Source organism: Anabrus simplex, chromosome 7 (genome assembly GCF_040414725.1).
Source record: "Anabrus simplex isolate iqAnaSimp1 chromosome 7, ASM4041472v1, whole genome shotgun sequence".
In the NCBI taxonomy this organism is placed as follows: Eukaryota; Metazoa; Arthropoda; class Insecta; order Orthoptera; family Tettigoniidae; genus Anabrus; species Anabrus simplex.
The window spans coordinates 241,055,921-241,077,070 of NC_090271.1; positions in this window are offsets into that span (position 1 = coordinate 241,055,921).

Here is a 21,150-nt window from a genome sequence, read left to right on the forward strand (position 1 = left end):
GTCACCGTCTTGTCGCTGCTACCTTGCGCAAGCACCCCTAGGGAGTCTCATAAGAGCAGCAGCCATCTTGTGTAAGCGCTCTTAAGCTGCCTCATAAGAAGCTATGTATAGCCCCCATCTTGTAGAATTAGATAGCTGCCAATGCCAAAGGGCCTAAGTAGGGATCGAACCGTCGATCTCATCATTAGACTATGTTTTTCTTATGCTATCATATTCCTGATACTGCAAACCTAGGTATCAGGTTTTGCTCTACGATGCACCGTTTTCGAGATATTTAACATTTTGCATTTAAGCCCCAAATTTAATTAATCGAACCTGCACGGCACGTTATACTCTCTACCATAGCTAAACCTGATCATGTTACGAAGACTTGCTTCAATACAAGCTAAAACAGAGTGAATGACAAAGGGCCTAAGTAGGAACCGAACCGTTGATCTCATCATTAGACTATGTTTTACTTGTTCCTCGTACTGCGAACCGAGGTACTGGGCAGAAAAATGTTTGTCCGTTTTGCTCTACGATGCACCGCTTTCGAGATATATAACATTTTGCATTTAAGCCCCAAATTTAATGAATCGAACTAGCACGACGCGTTAGCCTCTAAGCTAGCTTTCTTCATAAGAGCAGCAGCCATGTTGCGCAAGCAACCTTAAGGCGTCTCATAAGGAGTCGTGTATAGCCGCCATCTTGCGCAAGCATCCTTAAGGCGTCTCTAGCCATCTTGTGCAAGGACCCTTAAGCCGCCTCATAAGAGCAACCGCCATCTTGCGTAAGCATCCCTAGGGCATCTCATAAGGAGCCATGTATAACCGCCATCTTGCGCAAGCATCCCAAGGGCGTCTCATAAGAACCTATGTATAGGGGCCATCTTGCATAAGCACCTTGAAGGAGTCATGTATAGCCACCATCTTGTGCAATTAGCGTCGAGAGATGGCTGCTGTAGAATTTTTATTTTTAAATTATCCGCCACCATATTTCAAAGGTATGTACCTAAAGAGTGTAGCACTGAGGTTTGCGATGTAAGATGGCGGATGACAGCTGACAAAAAAAAGCGCGTGAGTTTGTTTACTAAACAGGAGCACGTGGAAGTTTTCAATTTGCCGCCACCACATTTCAAAGGTATCTAGCTAAAGAGTGCAGCACTGTGCTCTGTTGATTAAAGATGGCGGATGACGGCTGCACGTGGCTTTGTTTCCAAACAAGAGCATGCAGAATTTGCCGCCACCACATAGTGGGCAGCACGGTGCTCTCTAGATTAATGATGGCTGCTGTCAAAAAGCATTTTTCAAATTATCCGCCACCACATTTCAAAGGTAAGTAGCTAAAGAGGGCAGCACCGTGCTCTATAGATTAAAGATGGCGGTTGACAGCTGTCAAACAAGCACGTGGATTTGTTTATCTCACGCTAGTGAGGTTAAGTTGGTAGCACTAAGGTTTAGGCCCGCCAAGATGGCAGCACTGCCGATGACAGGTGACGAATTTTACATCTACTACGATAAAGAGGGCAGCACAGTGCTCTGTGGTTTAAAGATGGCGGATGACAGCTGTCAAAAAAGCACGTGGCTGTCAAAACGCACGTGGCTTTGTTTACCACGCGCTAGTTAGGTTAAGTTGGTAGCACTAAGGTTTAGGCCCGCCAAGATGGCAGCACTGCCGATGACAGGTGACGAATTTACATCTACTTCGATAAAGAGGGCAGCACAGTCCTGCGTGGTTTAAAGATGGCGGATGACAGCTGTCAAAAAGCACGTGGCTGTCAAAAAGCACGTGGCTTTGTTTACCACGTGCTAGTTAGGTTAAGTTGGCACTACTGAGGTTTAGGCCCGTCAAGATGGCAGTACTGAGGTTAGCGATGCGTTGTTGTCTGTCAAAAAGCACGTGGCTGTCAAAAAACACGTGGCTTTGTTTACCTCGCGCTAGTTAGGTTAAGTTGGCACTACTGAGGTTTAGGCCCGTCAAGATGGCAGCAGTGTGGTTAGCGATGCGTTGTTGTCTGTCAAAGAGCACGTGGCTGTCAAAAAACACGTGGCTTTGTTTACCTCACGCTAGTTAGGTTAAGTTGGCACTACTGAGGTTTAGGCCCGTCAAGATGGCAGCAGTGAGGTTAGCGATGCGTTGTTGTCGATGACAGCTGTGAAAAAGCACGTACTTTGTTTACAAATTCAAATCTCCCGCCAAAATTCATATTTCCCGCCAAAATTCAAATTTCCCGCCAGAATTCAAATTTCCCGCGGGAGGAGGCGCCAGAACCCGCTTATTATACTACTGTGGTGATCAATGTTATTCTTACAGCAAACCATTTCAATACCAGTCGGTACACAAGTTTACATTCATCATAAAAGAGAGTTCACAGCACAGCGTAGATCACCGAGCGAGTGACAGCGTGGTTTGGGGCACGTTGCTGTCTTCTTGCATTCGGGAGAGCGGGTTCGAACCCCACAGTCGACAGCCCTAAAGATGGTTTCCCATTGTCACACCACGCAAATGCTGGGGATGTACCCTAATTAAGGCCACGGCCGCTACCTTTCTTTTCCTAACCCTTCTGTGCGTTGCCCCAAATCTTGGATGTGTTAGTGCGACGTTAAACCAATAATAATAATAATAATAATAATAATAATAATAATATGCACAAACAAATTCGTTTCGTAGTATTATCCGTGTTCGCCTCTGTGATGTAGTGGTTGGTGTGATTAGCTGCCATCCCCGGAGGCCCGGGTTCCATTCCCGGCTCTGCCACGAAATTTGAAAAGTGGTACAAGGGCTGGAACGGTGTCCACTCAGCCACGGGAGGTCAAATGAGTAGAGGTGGGTTCGGTTCCCACCTCAGCCATCCTGGAAGTGGTTTTCCGTGGTTTCCCACTTTCCCTCCAGGCAAATGCCAGGATGGTGCCTAACTTGAGGCCACGGTCGCTTCCTTCCCTCTTCCTTGTCTATCCCTTCCAATCTTCCCATCCCCTCGCAAGGCCCCTGTTCAGCATAGAAGGTGAGGCTGCCTGGGAGAGGTACTGGTCATTTCCCCAGTTGTATCCCACGACCCAATGTCTCCCGCTCTAGGACATTGCCCTTGAAGCGGTAGATGTGGGATCCCTCGCTGAGTCCGAGGGAAAAACCAACCCTGGAGGGTAAACAGATTAAGAAGAAGAAGCAGTATTATCGGTATGCGGTCATCGTAAGCAAGCATGAATCCTCTCTACTGCTCCGTTCTCCATCGATTGCCTGCCGTCACGAGCGGAGGAACTAGTGCTTGCTCCCTATAGCTAGAGCCCTGCGCGGATATACAAAATAATATCCGCATCCGCAAAATGGTTATACGCGGATGTTGTAAGTATATTACACCCAGGGTATTGAAACGAGTAGATCTGTTAACAGGCCTGATACCTGGCACCAGAACCCCTACAGTCACTGGATCATGAGGGATTTTCTCTTGCGACAAGCACTGACGTACTGACCTTTGATCCTTCCTTCCATTAATTGTGGGCAGGAGCCAGTTAGGCTCAGGTCAGATTTACGGTTTTATGGTCTCAAGGCTCTTTATATATCACCATTCTTCCATACCAATGTTAAGGATCGCCTAACCCCAAGCAAAAAGAAGAGTGTACTTGAGTGAAAATCAAAAAACGTCATTATTTAGAAATTATCAGCAAAATGATCCGGACTGCCACACAGTTTGTATCCGCCAAGACACTAACTTCGCGGATATCCGTATCCGTTCTACCTACAGCAATGAGCTGATGACCTACAGTATGGTGTAGGAAACCTCGACACAGTCCGAAGAAGGAAGAACTTGCACTGGCTAACGTCAATGTGCAGTAGTTCCTGGAGATCCTAATTACTTTCTTTACGTGATTATGAAGGAAGAAAATGGAAATGGCGTATGGTTTTTAGTGCCGGGAGTGTCCGAGGACATGTTCGGCTTGGCAGGTGCAGGTCTTTTGATTTTACTCCCGTAGACGACCTGAGTATGAAATGGTGATGAAGACGACACATACACCCAGCCCCCGTACCAGCGAAATTAACCAATGATGGTTAAAATTCCCGACCCTGTCGGGAATCGAACCAGGAACTCCCGTGGCCAAAGGCCAGCACGCTAACCACTTAGCCATGGAGTCGTTCTATGAAGGAGAAATAATGGTCACATTATACCATTTGAATAGACCACCAGTCGCCACTGATTCCACCTCTCCAATCACAGCACATTTCCTTCAGGGAGGCTACTTCCGACCCACTTTTTGCTTTATACCGAATGCAACATCGTGGATTGGTTGATATTTGTTTCTACAGATTGTTCTCGAAGTCAAACAGCAGTATCAACTGGGTGGTGATAGATAAATGTGGAAAACTTGCCGAAGAAGAAACCTTTTACAATTTACTTGTATCGAGCTCGATAGCTGCAGTCGCTTAAGTGCGGCCAGTATCCAGTATTCGGGAGATAGTGGGTTCGAACCCCACTGTCGGCAGTCCCGAAGATGGTTTTCCGTGGTTTCCCATTTTCACACCAGGCAAATGCTGGGGCTGTACCTTAATTAAGGCCACGGCCGCTTCCTTCCCATTCCTAGCCATTTCCAGTCCCATCGTCGCCATAAGATCTATCTGTGTCGGTGCGACGTAAAGCAATTTGCAAAAATTTGCAATTTACTTGTATGGGCCAGATTTTCAGCACGTAAGTGTGCATACATCAAATGGTATTTCTTTTTCTTCTTAATCTGTTTACCCTCCAGGTTCGGTTTTTTCCTCGGACTCAGCGAGGGATCCCACCCCTACCGCCTCAAGGGCAGTGTGCTGAAGCTTCAGTCTTTGGCTCGGGGGATACAACTGGGGAGAATGACCAGTACCTCACCCAGGCGCCCTCACCTGCTATGCTGAACCGGGGCCTTGGTGGGGGATGGGAAGATTGGAAGGGATAGGCAGGGAAGAGGGAAGGAAGCGGCCATGGCCTTAAGTTAGGTACCATCCCGGCATTTGCCTGGAGTAGAAGTGGGAAACCACGAAAAACCACTTACAGGATGGCTGAGGTGGGAATCGGACCCACCTCTACTCAGATGACCTCCCGAGGCTGAGTGGACCCCGTTCCAGCCCTCGTACCACTTCAAATTTTGTGGTAGAGCCGGGAATCGAACCCGGACCTCCGGGGGTGGCAGCTAATCACACTAACCACTACACCGCAGACGTGGACGGTATTTATTTATTTATTTATTTATTTATTTATTTATTTATTTATTTATTTATTTATTTATTTATTTATTTATTTATTTATTTATTTATTTATTTATTTATTGCTAGTTGTTTGACGTCTTATAGCGAAGGTTTTCAGCAAGGCAAGGATGGGAAAGGGCTAGGTTGGGAAGGTAGTAGCTGTGGCCTTAACTGGGGCGCCTGGTGTGAAAATGGGAAAACATCTTCAGGGTAGCCGATGGGGGAATTCGAACCCACCATTTCCCGAATACAAGCTCCGCGACCCTAACCACACGACTAACTCGCTCAGTAATCTACACTTTATTTTCAATACATTTTATTCCGCTTTCTCCATCACTGGAAGTTACATAGCTTATGTTGACAAACCTATAGTTTCAGATATGAAATGATAATATTGCATGGCCTCAGAAACCTGGGTGGCAGAAAAGGTTAGGAAGCATTTAAAATTTGTTCTTAAGACAGAATTCCACAACAAATAAGATGACAAATGCTGAGGTTCTTGTGTGTGTGTGTGTGTGTGTGTGTGTGTAGATTGATCAAGAGATCTCTACTAAAAATGAATGCGCAAAAGACGTATTTTCTGGTAGGGTCACATCTTACGCCAATCTCCATTAATGATAAGCAGGGTGGATGGTTTTATTGCGGAGGAAAGGTCTCGGGGAAGAGGGAGGAATTATTTCATAAAACAGATCTAGGAAGATATTGGAAAGGAAAGTTACAAATAGCAATGAATAGAACAATCGTCAATCGGGTACAGATCAGTCTTTGAACTGAATGCTTGGTGAAAGAATAGGCGTCAATAAATTAATAGAGCACTAACCGCTAAAAATAAAAAGCTTGAAATATCGTTAATTTAAATGATAATTCTTATCTCCTTATTGTAAACGCAGTTGACCTTCAGCCCCTTCTGTTCGGGGTCGGCGGTTACGGATAGAGTAGACCCTTCATTGGTGTAGCAGTTGCGAAATACTTTGCTTCTTGAGCAAGATGCTTTCCACTAGCTCTGGTCTTCCTTTACGAGCTTATGGTTCTTCAGTTGCCAACGCTCGATCAGCGCCTCCTAGAGAACAAGGCCTGGCAATACGATTCGTGACGTCACGCGACTGGGCTCAGCCGTGACCACCACAGCTCAGTGCGAGTGGATAGTAGATGAAGCTAATTCCTTACGAAAAATACGCTGGTTAAAGTGCATTCTACGAATATTCTTTCTCGTAGACGCGCATATCGGAAGCGAAATGAGTAATATACCGTAATAATTACAAAGAACAACTAAAAATGCAAAGAATTTTTTAAGAGTCTTAATACTGAACAACTTTAATAATATGTTTATATGACACTTTCTTACGTATATTTAAGAGTCAAAAATGATCAGTTCCTTTTACAAAACTCGCCATAAGTCCTCTCTCTGTCGGTGCGACGCAAAAAAAAAGAAAAAAGAAAAAGAAAAAGCAAGCTTTTACAGAACTGAACTTGCTGATGAAAGATAAAAAAACAACATGTAAGTACAGAAAAAGCTATTAAATAAAAATAACGTATAAACTACCTTACTTACAGTATATTAGTAGCAGTCCAGGAACATGCAAGCTGTAATGCTCAGTGTTGTCGGTCATGAAAACAGGTAAACATTTTTTTTACAATAGAAGCCTCACATAAATTAAGGGCGTGAAGAGCCCACACAATTTGGCTGTTATGCAAAGAGAATGATTATAGTACATGCCAACAATAGTTTGTTCATCAAGTCATCAAAATTATATTCGCATTCCCTAGTGTAAATAAATGTACTTATATGATTTTGGACCCTGATTCAAATAACCAGAACAGGAAAAAAATTTAAATTCTTAAATTTGAAAAGTAGCATGCCAATTCTTATTACATTTGAACTGACCTTCAGCCAGACATTTTCTGAAATTGTTTTCAATTTAACTTCACCAGGTTGCTTAAAATTGAAATGGACATGAGGTGAACATTATATAAGAAAATATAAAAGGAAATCTCTATGAACAGTAATTGTTAAAATCCTAAGAAACCATATTAAGAACTTGCATCCCTGCCATTACATTAATAAAAAAGTAGCAGAACACACACTGAACTACTCATTTCACGCTTTATGAACCAGCTGCACTATATAGATATGACACACATGAGATCAATTAAGTAATTAATCCCCAATTTTTCACAGATGCATGTTAGATTCATTACATAACAAAAGCTGGAAGGAGTACTCTCTCCAAGAGGAAATTCATAACCAGAGTGTGAATAGGCTATAATGCTGGAAGGGGAAATTCATAATTGAATTCACAATTACTCAAACAGGAATGTTTACTACTGAAGGAACTTACAGTGATTAGCCCTGAATTCAGAGTTTACACATTCCCTTTGAATGGAATTCATAGAGGTTCATCAACTCAGTGATTAATAATAGTAATGTACTAAAAAAAATTAGAAAGCCTCAGCTTACCACAGACAAAAGGAAAGGAAGGTTAGTGATTTTGTAGGATATGTGCCACCAAGGTAATGAACCGTATTTGTTAAATGACAAAATACCTGTTTAACATAAAAGGTGCCCTCTCAAATGTAATATCACTCCCTGAAAACGTAACACCTGGCAATAAATATGATAAAATAAAAGTGCTCTTGTGTTATTACTGTATTCTCTTCTAAAGAAACTACTATGGAAAATAGAGCTACTAAATTTGTTCCTTTTCAGAGCAGTTCCAGTCTTGTTTTACAGATATTGAACTTAATTTTTCTTCAAATTCCTGGAAGTTCTTGAAAGAAACAGTACTGACATGAGCTTCATAGGTCTCTAAACTTTGAGCAAGAGCCTTGGCCAAACTTTCATTGTCTACTCGACAACGCCTATCGTCTGGAGCTTCTCGGTGGGCAAATGTGGTATCAGACAAGTACTCTGGGCAGTTTGGAAACTGAGAAGGAACAGCTCCTGAAACGTTTAGACCAAGTTAGAATGCATTCGCCTAGATATAAATGCGCTCGTCTATTAATTCATGGCACCACTTACTTCACAGGACCATGTCATGTCTTAGATATATCTGGTTGATTTTAATATAAAATGAATAGCACACAAGGAGACAGAGAAAAATCATTGAACTTATAATAATTATACAGAACCTAACATAGTTGCAATAAACACAATAACATTGCTGTCTAGCCTGAACTAAAAATATTAACCCACACTAAGTGGTATTTTCCCTCATGCGATATAATAAACAGAACTGGCTCACTTGCAGTTACGGGGTCCAGCACAGAAGGAATACTTGAAAGCCAATACCTTACATACCTTCATAATTTAGGCCCTATAAGTTTTCCCAGAATATCACTATACCCACAACAGTAGTCCTTTGAAGTAATGTGAATACTCAGCACATTCCAAACTAAATGTAATAACTGGTCAATTCAATACAGCAAATGCTTAAATCAGTAAGATATAAATCACCCTAAAAAATCTACTATTTCATTCATCAATAGCAAAGATATAAGAGACCTATCCACAAACCTTTCACAAGCCTTGGATGAGATAAAGGTGCAGTCAATAATTTCCCATTTCTCTCATCATACATGCTGGTCGTCTTTTCAACCTGTTTTGAAATGGAGCTCGCACACCTACAACACAGGGCTCCATTTCAAGGACCATTCCACAACTTAAGTGATTGAATGATTGGAATCATATATAATACACTAATAACTAAGACTTACCTCTGCAGTTTTGGAAGGAACGAAATCATCCCGGCGAATAGCTCGTAAACACTTAGCTCTCTCCGAGTCGTCAGTTGGAAACGAGAAAACACTCACTTTAGGGCCAGTGCGATAATTGCCCTTATAGTTTTGGAACACTGCATTTTTGAGGCATCGTTATTCATAATTTGAAAAACAGTGATCGCAATTCACAACACACCATTAAAAATAAACGCAGTTCTAACCTCACGTGGTGGCCATGCCGGCACTTTAAACACAATTTATCAATATTAACAATTTATAAGTACTATCACCTTTAACTGAACTTACACTAATAGGAATATTAAGCGAGTGTTAACACACAAGACTCGATTAACATTAATATAATCGATGAAAAACACACATAATAGGGAAACGCGTCCTCATACACCAAGCAGCAACAAGCTAACTGAGTTACTGGCATGGGCCAACTTCAACATACGTCATCAGCTACTCTCATTCGTATTGCTAGGCCTTGTTCTCTAGGAGGCGCTAGCTCGATGGACCAGGTGGACCAGATGGTTTTTATTTCTTCGTTGGACACGACCATACCATTTTAACTGGCCAGTATCCATTTCCTCGATCATATCAGTGAGCCGTTGGTCATCGAGTATTTTCTTTCTTGACCCAAAATTTGGTGGTCGGAGCTATTGAGTAATTAATCATCCACATTTTTCAAAATATAATAATAATAATAATAATAATAATAATAATAATAATAATAATAATAATAATAATAATAATAATAATCGTATGATCTAAGGTACAGAAATGTAGACCTACTTGAGTTGTGCCATGTAGGTATACGACGGTTCTTGCGGATGAGTTAATGTCATTTTCTCAGGTGACACTGATTGTGCCACAAGAGATCTTTAACATGCTAACAAAAAATGACATGGAGTGTGAACATTTTTGACCACTCTTCAAAAATGGTCTACCTCAGACGAGATCGAACCCGAGGACTTGGAATCATGGTGGCGGTGTTGGTGGTAGTGCTGTTGATTATTGTACTAAGATGAAGTGTTACTGGGACGTAAAATCAATAGGTATTATTTATTTATTTATTTATTTATTTATTTATTTATTTATTTATTTATTTATTTATTTATTTATTTATTTATTTATTTATTTATTTATTTATTTATTTATTTATTTATTTATTTATTTATTTATTTTACACTTTCGTGGTATGACGATATTCAAGCAACTTTACAGATTTTAGAAAATCAAAGCACAATAAATCTTAATTTACACATTTTTACGCAGAATTTGAACCCATAAATTTCCGAACAATTCCAGTCTAAGGAAGAAAGAAGAAAAGCCTAAACTAAAACACATAAAATACAAGGATTCTTCACGCCGATAGTTCATCATGAATTATCTAAGGAACTACAGAACAAACTGAAGGCTATTAACCAAACTCACGAACGTTATCATAATAATAATAATAATAATAATAATAATAATAATAATAATAATAATAATAATAATAATAATAAGTAGGGCTACTGAAGATAGTTTTACATTGTTTCCCATTTTCACACCAGGCAAATGCTGGGGCTGTACCTTCATTAAGGCCATGGTTGCTTCGTTCCCACTCCTTGAATTTTACTATCCCATCGTCATCATAATTTCTTATGATGGCCAATTTCCTGGTACGAAAATTCGCTGTGCTTTTTGACCTTTCTTTTCAAAACAAACAGCGCTGATGGGCAATTGCTGCTCAGCCGTGATGCCTGAAGGCTGCGAGGTTACGTGTGATCTGCACCACGAATCCTCTCAGCCGTTATTCTTGGCTTGCTGGACCGGGGTCCCCCTCTCACCGATAAATAGCTCCACAGCTGTTTTCACTGAGGATTTGTGGACCCCGAACCTGCTCACAAATCCAGGTAAAAATCGTTGACCTTGACAGGAATGGAACCCTGGACCTGTGCGGTTGAGAGCCAGCCACGTTATTCCTAGAGAGAGACCGGCTTAGTGGCTTTTCAATTATACCAACATCTTGTCCTTATTCCTTGTATGAATGACTAGATTTTTTCTTTTGCTGCTTAGGTCTAATTTCGAAGGTTGGGACATGATATCCAAGAAGCCAGCTCGGAATTTCGGAACTAAAATATAACCATGTCCGTCTCTGTGGTGTAGTGGTTAGCGTGATTAGCTGCCACCCCCGGAGGCCCGGGTTCGATTCCCGGCTCTGCCACGAAATTTGAAAAGTGGTATGAGGGCTGGAACGGGGTCCACTCAGCCTCGGGAGGTCAACTGAGTAGAGGTGGGTTCGATTCCCACCTCAGCCATCCTGGAAGTGGTTTTCCGTGGTTTCCCACTTCTCCTCCAGGCGAATGCCGGGATGGTACCTAACTTGAGGCCACGGCCGCTTCCTTCCCTCTTCCTTGCCTATCCCTTCCAATCTTCCCATCCCTCCACAAGGCCCCTGTTCAGCATAGCAGGTGAGGCCGCCTGGGCGAGGTACTGGTCATACTCCCCAGTTGTATCCCCCGACCAAGAGTCTGAAGCTCCAGGACACTGCCTTTGAGGCGGTAGAGGTGGGATCCCTCGCTAAGTCCGTGGGAAAAACCGAACCTGGAGGGTAAACAGATGATGATGATGATGATGATGATGAAAATATAACCATGAGGTTTATCAGTTTCTGGAGAAAGATAGGCCAAATTAAGGAAGTATTCTATAAAGTGTGAACGTTTTGCTATCTATCCTCAGAAACCATTTATACAGGTATTGCAGAACTCATGAGCATTGTAGACTACAAATAAAATGTAATGTTGTTATATATATATTTCTTTCTTTCTTAATCTGTTTACCATCCAGGGTCGGTTTTTTCCGCGGACTCGGCGAGGGATCCCAACTCTACCGCCTCAAGAGTAGTGTCCTGGAGCGCGAGACTTGGAGTCGGGGGATACAACTGGGGAGAAGGATCAGTACCTCGTCCAGGTGGCCTCATCTGCTATGCTGAACAGAGGCCTTGTGGGGAGGGGAATGGAAAGAGCGGAAGGGGTAGACAGGGAAGGAAGCGGCCGTGGCCTTAAGTTAGGTACCACCCCGGATTTTGCCCGGAGCAGAAGTGGGAAACCACGGAAAACCACTTCGAGGAAGACTGAGGTGGGAATTGAACCCATCTCTACTCAGTTGACCTCCAGAGGCTGAGTGTACCCTGTTCCAGCCCACATACCACTTTCAAATTTTTGTGGCAGAGCCGGGAATCGAACCCGGGCCTCCGGGAATGACAGCTAGTCGCCGTAACCACTACACCACAGAGGCGGACATTATTATTAGTCTATTATTATTATTATTATTATTATTATTATTATTATTATTATTATTATTATTATTATTATTATTATTATTATTATTATTATTATTATTATTTTCATCCATATTTTCTTGGGTTTCATCGGTGTTCAGTTGCATTAGGCATAATTTCTGCCGAAGTCTATTGAAATACAGTGCTATTGATCTTCTGAATGTCTTCATTTTCAGTTCTTTCAAATCCCCAATTACCACTTTCTTTATAATGCTGTGCAGGCTTTCAAAACCAGTGTCGTATTTAACTTAATGTAAACGTTCTTGTTAAGCTTTAGCTGGTGAGCTGTTGCCCTAGCACTCCAACTGCTATTGGAGTAACGACAACTCTTTCCCTCTTATTTCATTTTCCAGAGGGAAGTACTTGTGTGCTTTCCCCCTGATCTCCTTTTGGATGGTCTCAGGAGCTGAGATCGCAATATCAATCAGATTTGTGACTTAGACACCTTGTCCGGCAGTACAATATCAGTCAGGTTGAGACTCATTGTTCTATTATTTCGCATTTTTCCTGTTCCACTGCAATACACCTTCCACTCCTGATTATCGGAAACAGGTTACAGATGGTGGCTGTAGTAGTTTGTATGATCGGAAACAAGACCTCTCCCCGACCATACCACCATATACACTGCTGAACAACTTTGAGAACACTGTCATATCACTGAGTGTGTTCAACAGAGGCTAGGGTAGATCAGCCAGTCTCTATTTACTATGCCCTTATTATACATTCTACAGAGGTCGTGAACTACATCTTGGTATTTGATGATGTACTTTCGGTAGTTATTTGTGGCTAGCACTTGGTCCTCTATGGCTGACATAAATTCTTCTATTTAACCGAGAAGTTATCCACTTGCAACCATATAGACGATGCATCAAATTTAATACCATTCAATATCTCGCTGGATCAAGAAGAACATTGTGAAATAGGTATTTTAAATAATTTCAACATGCAAAATCACGTTTGCTCTACTGATTCTGCAAAGAGTTGCCAAAGCTAGCAAAAAATGTAGGTGGTTCAAATTACTGAAAATGACTTTGTTACACTAAAAGAACTAAATATCATCCTGAAGGACGCGGTGAAGAATTTGACAACCATGTAATTGTTGCAGTTTGCAAAGAGGAGACTCTTCGTCATGCTTTAAAAGGAGTCCTGAATAAAGAGGCAGAAACCATAAAAGAAGTTAATAAGAAGAAAGCACACCGTGCTGGTTGAAATGTCGTTATCTTCCGTGCTGTAAAGAATAATAACTAATAAAAGCCTAAACTAAAACTCTTGAAATATAAGGAAATATAAGGAAATATAAGTTCATCATGAGTTATGTAAGGAACTACTGAACAAACTGAAGGCTATTAACCAAACCCACGATCCTTTCAAATGTCGAAGGTTACTTTCATACCCTCTTTCCCCGACTTCAGAACAGTTGTTCACGACTCTTGAGGCTATAAATAGCCGGCTATTGATTCCTGATACTGGGGCATCTTTGAATGGAACACAACAAGTTGATAATCCCGAACTGGGAGACGAAGATAGCCGCGAGCTATTTATTGAGTATGGAGGACTCTTGACAGTGGAGAGGACGCGGGCGTCCATTGTCTCGTGACAACAGGTGAGAAGACAGCGGTCATCTACTTCAGACAAGCGTACGATAGCAAGTGTCATTGTTCAAAAAGTAGCCACATGAGATTGCTCGTAGACTATGACAAATGGTAAATACAGTGTTTCTTCTTCACAGAAGGCGAACTTTCGACACTCGAGACGTGACAGTCATGGGGAAAAGTCCGCTTCTACAACGGGATGTTGTCACCATGAAGTCATCTGGCATATTAACAACTCTGAAGAAGGAAATGCCACAGATGACTTCTTCTTTTCTTCTTCTTTTTGTACCGCGTTTTCCCACACCTGTGGGAGTCTCAGGTGTGAACTGCGTCGCGCATGTGGATTTGGCCCCATTTTAGGGCCGGATGCCCTTCCTGACGCCAACCCTATATGGAGGGATGCAATCACAATTGCGTGTAACTGTGGTGGTTGGTAGTACGGTGTGTTGTCTGAATATGAAGACGAGAGTATTAGGACATACACAAACACCCAGTCCCCGAGCCAGAAGAATTAATCAGAGGCGATTAAATTCCCCGACCCGGCCGGGAATCGAACCCGAGACCCTCTGAACCGAAGGACAGTACGCTGATCATTCATCCAACAAGTCGGGCAAGTGCCTCAGATGACTACGAGGTTAATACGACCTGATTCACTGTACACTCTTCTGTTATTACTAAAATACTTACATCCACTTTATCGTAAAAATAATTCGAACAAAGCTGTGTCGGGGATCTCGAATTCTGTACAGAACTCACAAGAAGACCCCTGAAATGGCAGCGACTTTCCGGGATGTATTTAGGACACGGGTGTCAAATACCGGCCGCCGTAAGCGCAATGCCCGTGCTAGAAATACATGTGCCCGCGGGCGCAAGTCTCTTTCCCTCTGGTCAGCTTGTACTTCCTCACGTTGCCGACTCAGGGCTGTGCACGTGTACCGATGACAGGCCCAGTTAACTGTTTTGGTCTACAAGTAATAGTTGAAATCTACAGCTACAAAGGTTGTCGCATAAGGATTGACACATTAATTTGTTACTGTGTTTCTGTACTTTTGCATCAACACGGTTACTTGAGGAGATGCTGCTTTTATCGAGGCGCATTTTACTTTGTTTACATTTATAAAAACACGACGTTCTGGCAGAGAAGCAATATAGAAGCGGCATAATATTCGGCATTATTCTGCTTCATAATTGTTCATAGGAAAGTTGAGCATGTTAAGCCAAACGAAAAGAGCTTTTTATTTTGCACTTCATACTTTATAGCAACCTTTAAAGCGGGGCCTCTCAGGGTGCATGCGCCTGGTGAATGCACTGCGCACGGTGCAAAAGACGACTTCGCTTGGTTGCCCAGAGTGCAGACCCCCACTCCTCGATTTGGAGCAATAACGCTGTCTCTCTCATTCCCCACGCCTGTCTCGCTCGCTCCCCCTGTCTCCCACTTCCTCACTTGCTCCGTAGCGCTCCAAATCCGAGCCGAGTTGAACCGAGTTGAGCCGAGCTTATATTTCCTCTAAATATATACATGTCCAGCCCTTGCCCCCTTTCTCTACGCTGTTTGGGTATGAAGTGAGATGAATCTTCGTAACGAGTTTTTACGATCGGATATCTTTCATGACGTCAACCTACTCAGATGAGTTAATGAGATGAAATGAGTGACATGATATATGAGAGTAAGAATGAAAAGGATGAAACTCGGCGCCGGCACATAGCCCACTCCTCTCGAATAGCTCAAGACTTTACGTCCCCATCCGACGGACGAATCACCATCAACAGCGACATATGCGCTCACACCATTAAGACCAAAAACAGCTTCCTACGCCATGGACGTAAAATGGCTCCTTGAATTGTGTTCTCTACCTACCTTATGTACGTTGCCTAGCGACAGTGACTCTATGCATATAATCTTGGTGACAGTACGTTGGATTGTCATATCCCAATGCACGTTTTCCGATGGTTTTTCGTTCATAACTCACCAACGAAAGCGAAAATGAAAATTCCGGCTTCGAGGTGCATTCGGACCCCCTTCCATCTACCTCTGTTCAAAACTTCAGATCTCTGCGTGCTGTAGATTTTGATGGGCATCGCGCACCGACACACACACAGACAGACAAACACTTCCTTTTATTACTATAGATGTACAACAACCATCTCAAGTTCATAATTAAAGTTCCATATCAAAAGTTGAGAGCCAGGAAAGAGCTTCGCTTGAGACACAGTGTAAGTACTCTATAGACCCTCTATGAGCATCCAAAGGACACTCAAATGTTCATGTCCATAGGTTTAACCTTCAATTACCGTACACATGTCCCCCGCGTGGTGTTAAGTGAGCGACATTAGAATAACATAAGACCGAACTGTCGTATACGACTTCTCGGTCAAGGGAAACGGAATAGAAACACACCTAGAGGCCCTTTTCAGGGCCCTCACGTTCGTAACAGTGGCCCTTCAATGAAAATATATATATATTGTGCTATATGCTTTACGTCGCACCGACACAGATAGGTCTTATGGCGACGATGGGATAGGAAAGGCCTAGGAATGGGAAAGAAGTGGCCGTGGCCTAAATTAAGGTACAGCCCCCGTATTTGCCTGGTGTGAAAATGGGAAACCACAGGCTGCTGACGGTGGGGTTCAAACCCACTATCTCCCGGATGCAAGCTCACAGCTGCGCGCCCCTAACCGCACGGCCAACTGACCCGGTATATTATTATTATTATTATTATTATTATTATTATTATTATTATTATTATTATTATTATTATTATTATTATTATTATTATTATTATACTGAGGCGTGATTATCTGAGTAGCTTAGCTGTTGGCTTCCCATCCGGAAAGCTAAGGTTCGAATCCTGGTCAATTATGGGTTGGTATTTCATCTCAAAATTCACGTGGCATCAGGAAGGACATCCGGCCTAAAAAAGCCCGCCAAAACCAAATGTGCCTCGGTGGCTTCAGAGACCCCATATTTAACTGGGATGAGCTGAATAAATAATTAGTCTTACTGTTATTATGACTGCAAAATGTTCATCCATACAGCACATAATCGAGAGGCCTAGTATTTTTCGAACGAACAGAAAGGTCTAATAATCATAACAGCCCATAACAGAGAGGAGTGTGTAAAATTAAGAGTTAGACTTTTAGGCATTTATATTGTAACAAAAGGAATTTTCAGAAGATCATAGCGGATTTATGAGAGTACAATATCGTACGCCTGAATGCAATCGTTATTTCTTATTTACGTCTGAAATTCCATCTTCGGGGATTTATAGAGCTAATATTTTCGGGCCGGGTAATATAAATACCTTCCCCGCCTTCAAGGATCTCCACTCTAAAGTCTCGTCAGATCAACATGAAAGGTATTGTTGGAATATTATAATGTAGAACCTGCCCTTACGGGCACCTTTATTCAGCGGACACCTCTCTATACGGACCTTTTTCTTTTTCGCGAAAGGATCTTATTTTGCATAAGACGCGTGTTAAATAAGCCTCATTCAAGAGAACCACCCGGACGGCGGTCATCGCCATTAGTCTCGTCCACTTGTCTTAAGCGGACACTTCACACATTCCAATACTTCTTTTTTTTTTTTTTTTTTTTTTTTTACGTCTGGCTATGTCGTCTTCGCCTTTGAAACAATTTCTGGAGACATACGAGAATTACGTTTGAAAGTTTGTACTATTTCAAGTCCAAGGAAAAGAGAGAAGGGGATGCACAAAGGAATGATGTAGAAGCCGTGTACTAAACCTTTCGATGGTCGTCTTGCGTTCTAATTAATATGTACATTCTGAGAATTTCAGTAGTCCAGGAATGCTTTCAGTGATTGTTTTCTCACAAGTTATCAAGGGATTCCCCAAACCTGCTTGCATCATTCCGTTCATAACTCAGATTGTCGGTGATATCGGGCTACGGCGGCAAATACAAAATATTCTCAAGAGTGGTGGAATGCATTTGAGGAAATGGAGGTCCAACAGCAAAGAGATCTTGCAGGATTTGGAGAGCAAAAGCGACGAAGGGACTTTACTGGTTTTAGACAAAGGTGAAGCTAGTAAGACTCTTGGACTCCTCTGCGACTCAGCACAAGATTGCCTTCAGTTTCGAGTTGAGGTGGCAAAGCAGTCACCAAGATCCAAAAGAGAAATTGCCTCCAACATCGCACAAATTTTTGATCCACTAGGACTCGTGGGAAGGTCAAAGTCAGGTAGTTCGGTTGAACTTGTCATGCGCTAATTCTTGAGTCAAAAATAATGTAGCTTTCAATCGCCAAGTAAAATTCAAATGCAGGAAAACTCAAATAAACTCAACTGTGAAGAGTAAAAAAGTTAAGTTAGTGGGAGGAAAATAGGAATCTAGGATTGAAACGAATGTTGCAACAGAAGTGAACATTGCGGTATATGAATGATTCAACTGCACTGAAGCAAAGCAACTGTAAGTGGGCCAAAGTTACAAGAAAAAAGCGCTAGTAATCGCAAATAATCTTAAGGCTGAGATTCTTAAAAACCAACCAAACCAAACCCCATGGCACTACAGCCGTTGAAGGGCCTTGGCCTACCAAGCGACCGCTGCTCAGCTCGAAGACCTGCAGATCACGAGGTGTCGTGTGGTCAGCACGACGAGTCCTCTCGGCCGTTATGCTTGGCTTTCTAGACCGCGGCCGCTATCTCACCGTCAGATAGCTCCTCAATTCTAATCACGTAGGCTGAGTGGACCTCGAACCAGCCCTCAGGTCCAGGTAAAAAACCCTAACCTGGCCGGAAATCGAACCCGGGGCCTCTGGATAAGAGACAAGCACGTTACCCCTACACCACGGGGCCGGCTGAGATTCTTAAACCAATGAAGAATTTGTGTGTCAGTCTAGATTGTGAGTACGAGATAACACGATGGAACCATTTAATAAAATATTCCCTTCTCGGGAATATTGCAGTAAAGAATACAGTAGACTCTCGATTATGCCTTGTAATTATGGCTAGAAAAACCGCGGGCAATCGAAAATCGCGGATAATCGAAAACCTCAGATATTCTACAAATGAGGTGAAACAGATATTAATGAAACAATCTGATATCTATTATAAAACGCTAACGTGTATATTTCACAAAACTCAAGCTCATAAACTAGAGAGAGTTAAAAGATGCTATTTGCACCAGCATCTTCCAAATCGTCTCAATAGTACAGGAAAAATCATGCATTCATGAAAAGTCAACGGAAATATATTTATTTTCAAGATGAAATGAAATAAAATCACTAAACGACCACTCAAACAATCACAGGCGAAGGCTTACCCTAGCCCGCAATACATGCTGTACTTAGCGGGGTTGGTAAGCGACTAACACTTTCGATAACTCTAATATGTGGGTTTTTCACCCTTAAATAAAGTGATTGCATGCAGCCATGTTTAATTACTACCTGTCAAACCAGGAGTATACACTTCCTTTGTTCATGGAAGGATACTATTCTCTGCCAGATACTCTTTGGTTCTCTGACCTTCCCCAGCTACTAAATATACTCAACAGATGGCAGAGCGTTGCTAATAACTTACATGTTCCCAAGAGAAAACAGTCTACGTACGCACAGACTATCGAGTCCACTAGCATTCTGTATGACCATTAATAAAGCGCGGGGACAAACTCTTGAAAAAGTGGGTGTCTACTATTCAGTCACGGCCAATTGTATGTTGCACTATCTCGGGCAAGGCGTTTGAAAATGTTAAAGTCCAGATACGCCAGAATGGTCGAAGCACAGTAAATACTGTAAGGATAGAAGTATCATAAACTACATTACGAATAAATTAGTTGTTATGTCTTATTATTATTCTGTTTATCCTCCAGGGTTGGTTTTTCCCTCGGACTCAGGGAGGGATCCCACCTCTACCGCCTCAAGGGCAGTGTCCTGGAGCTTCAGACTCTGGATCGGGGGATACAACTGGAAAGAATGACCCGTACCTCGCCCAGGCGGCCTCACCTGCTATGCTGAACAGGGGCCTTGGTGGAGGATGGGAAGATTGGAAGGGACAGGCCAGGAAGAGGGAAGGAAGCGGCCGTGGCCTTAAGTGAGGTACCATCCTGGCATTTGCCTGGAGAAGTGGGAAACCACGGAAAACCACTTCCAGGATGGCTGAGATGGGAATCGAACCCACCTCTACTCAGTTGACCTTCCGAGGCTGAGGGGACCCCGTTCCAGTCCTCGTACCACTTTTCAAATTTCGTGGCAGAGCCGGGAATCGAACCCGGGCCTCCGGGGGTGGCAGCTAATCACACTATCCACTACACCACAGAGGAAGACCAATTGCTATGTACTGGTATTAAATGTTCATAAAACTATTTAAAAGGGCATACAAAACATAGTCACAGATATCAAGACGAGTTATCTGACCTATTTACAAGGAATGCTGAGGAGAAGCGCGGGTCCACTAGTATTAAAATATTGTTACGAATAAAACAGCGGTTGTTTTATTAGACTAATTTATTTCAGAATGACCCAATAAATCTATACACACATACAGTGACTCAAAAAAGTATTGGTCTGCCCATAGCCGTGATATGAACGGAACTGTATGGTACAAATAGTGGTGCATATAATGGAATTATACATATGCAGATATGTAAGACAGTCAAGTACATCAGTAGGTTAAATATAGAGCCAAGAAGATTCACGCTTTTTGCAAACGGACCAGTAATACAAAGGCGTGCGTCATTACACGCCAAACAAGTATTGGTCTAGTACACAATATCATCGTGACATCGTGCTGTCTGCTGCATCTGGCTCATTGTGTCTGTGCTGACACGTTGTAAAGTAACATTCAGCACTGTTTCCGTGCTCAACTAGCAATGGGAAGGAAAATTAAAAAGCAACCGTGGAAGAAAGGAAGATTGTAGTGCGACTATTTCAGGAAGGTATATCTTTCAAGGGCATAAGTGAAATTATTGGAAGAGCTGTTACAACTGTTAAAAAATATTGTATAAAGGTACAAACGGACAAAGACAATAGAAAATAGACAACGAAGTGGCTGTCCCTCATAGTTATCAGTACAAGACAAACGACAAATCGTGCGTAAAGTGGCCCAAAATCCTCAGCTAAGTGCGACAAAGATAGCAGCTGCGTTACAACAAGATGTAGGAGTGCAAGGAGTGAAACCATCCGAAATGTGCTACACGAAAGAGGATATGCGGGCAGAACAGCCCGTAGAAAGCCGTACATCAGTAAGGCTAACAGAAAGAAGAGACTTGCGTACGCTAAAGAGCACAGAAATGACAGCTATGAGGATTGGAAGACAGTCGTTTTTATTGATGAGAGTAAATTTACTCTCTTCAGGTCAGACAGACGA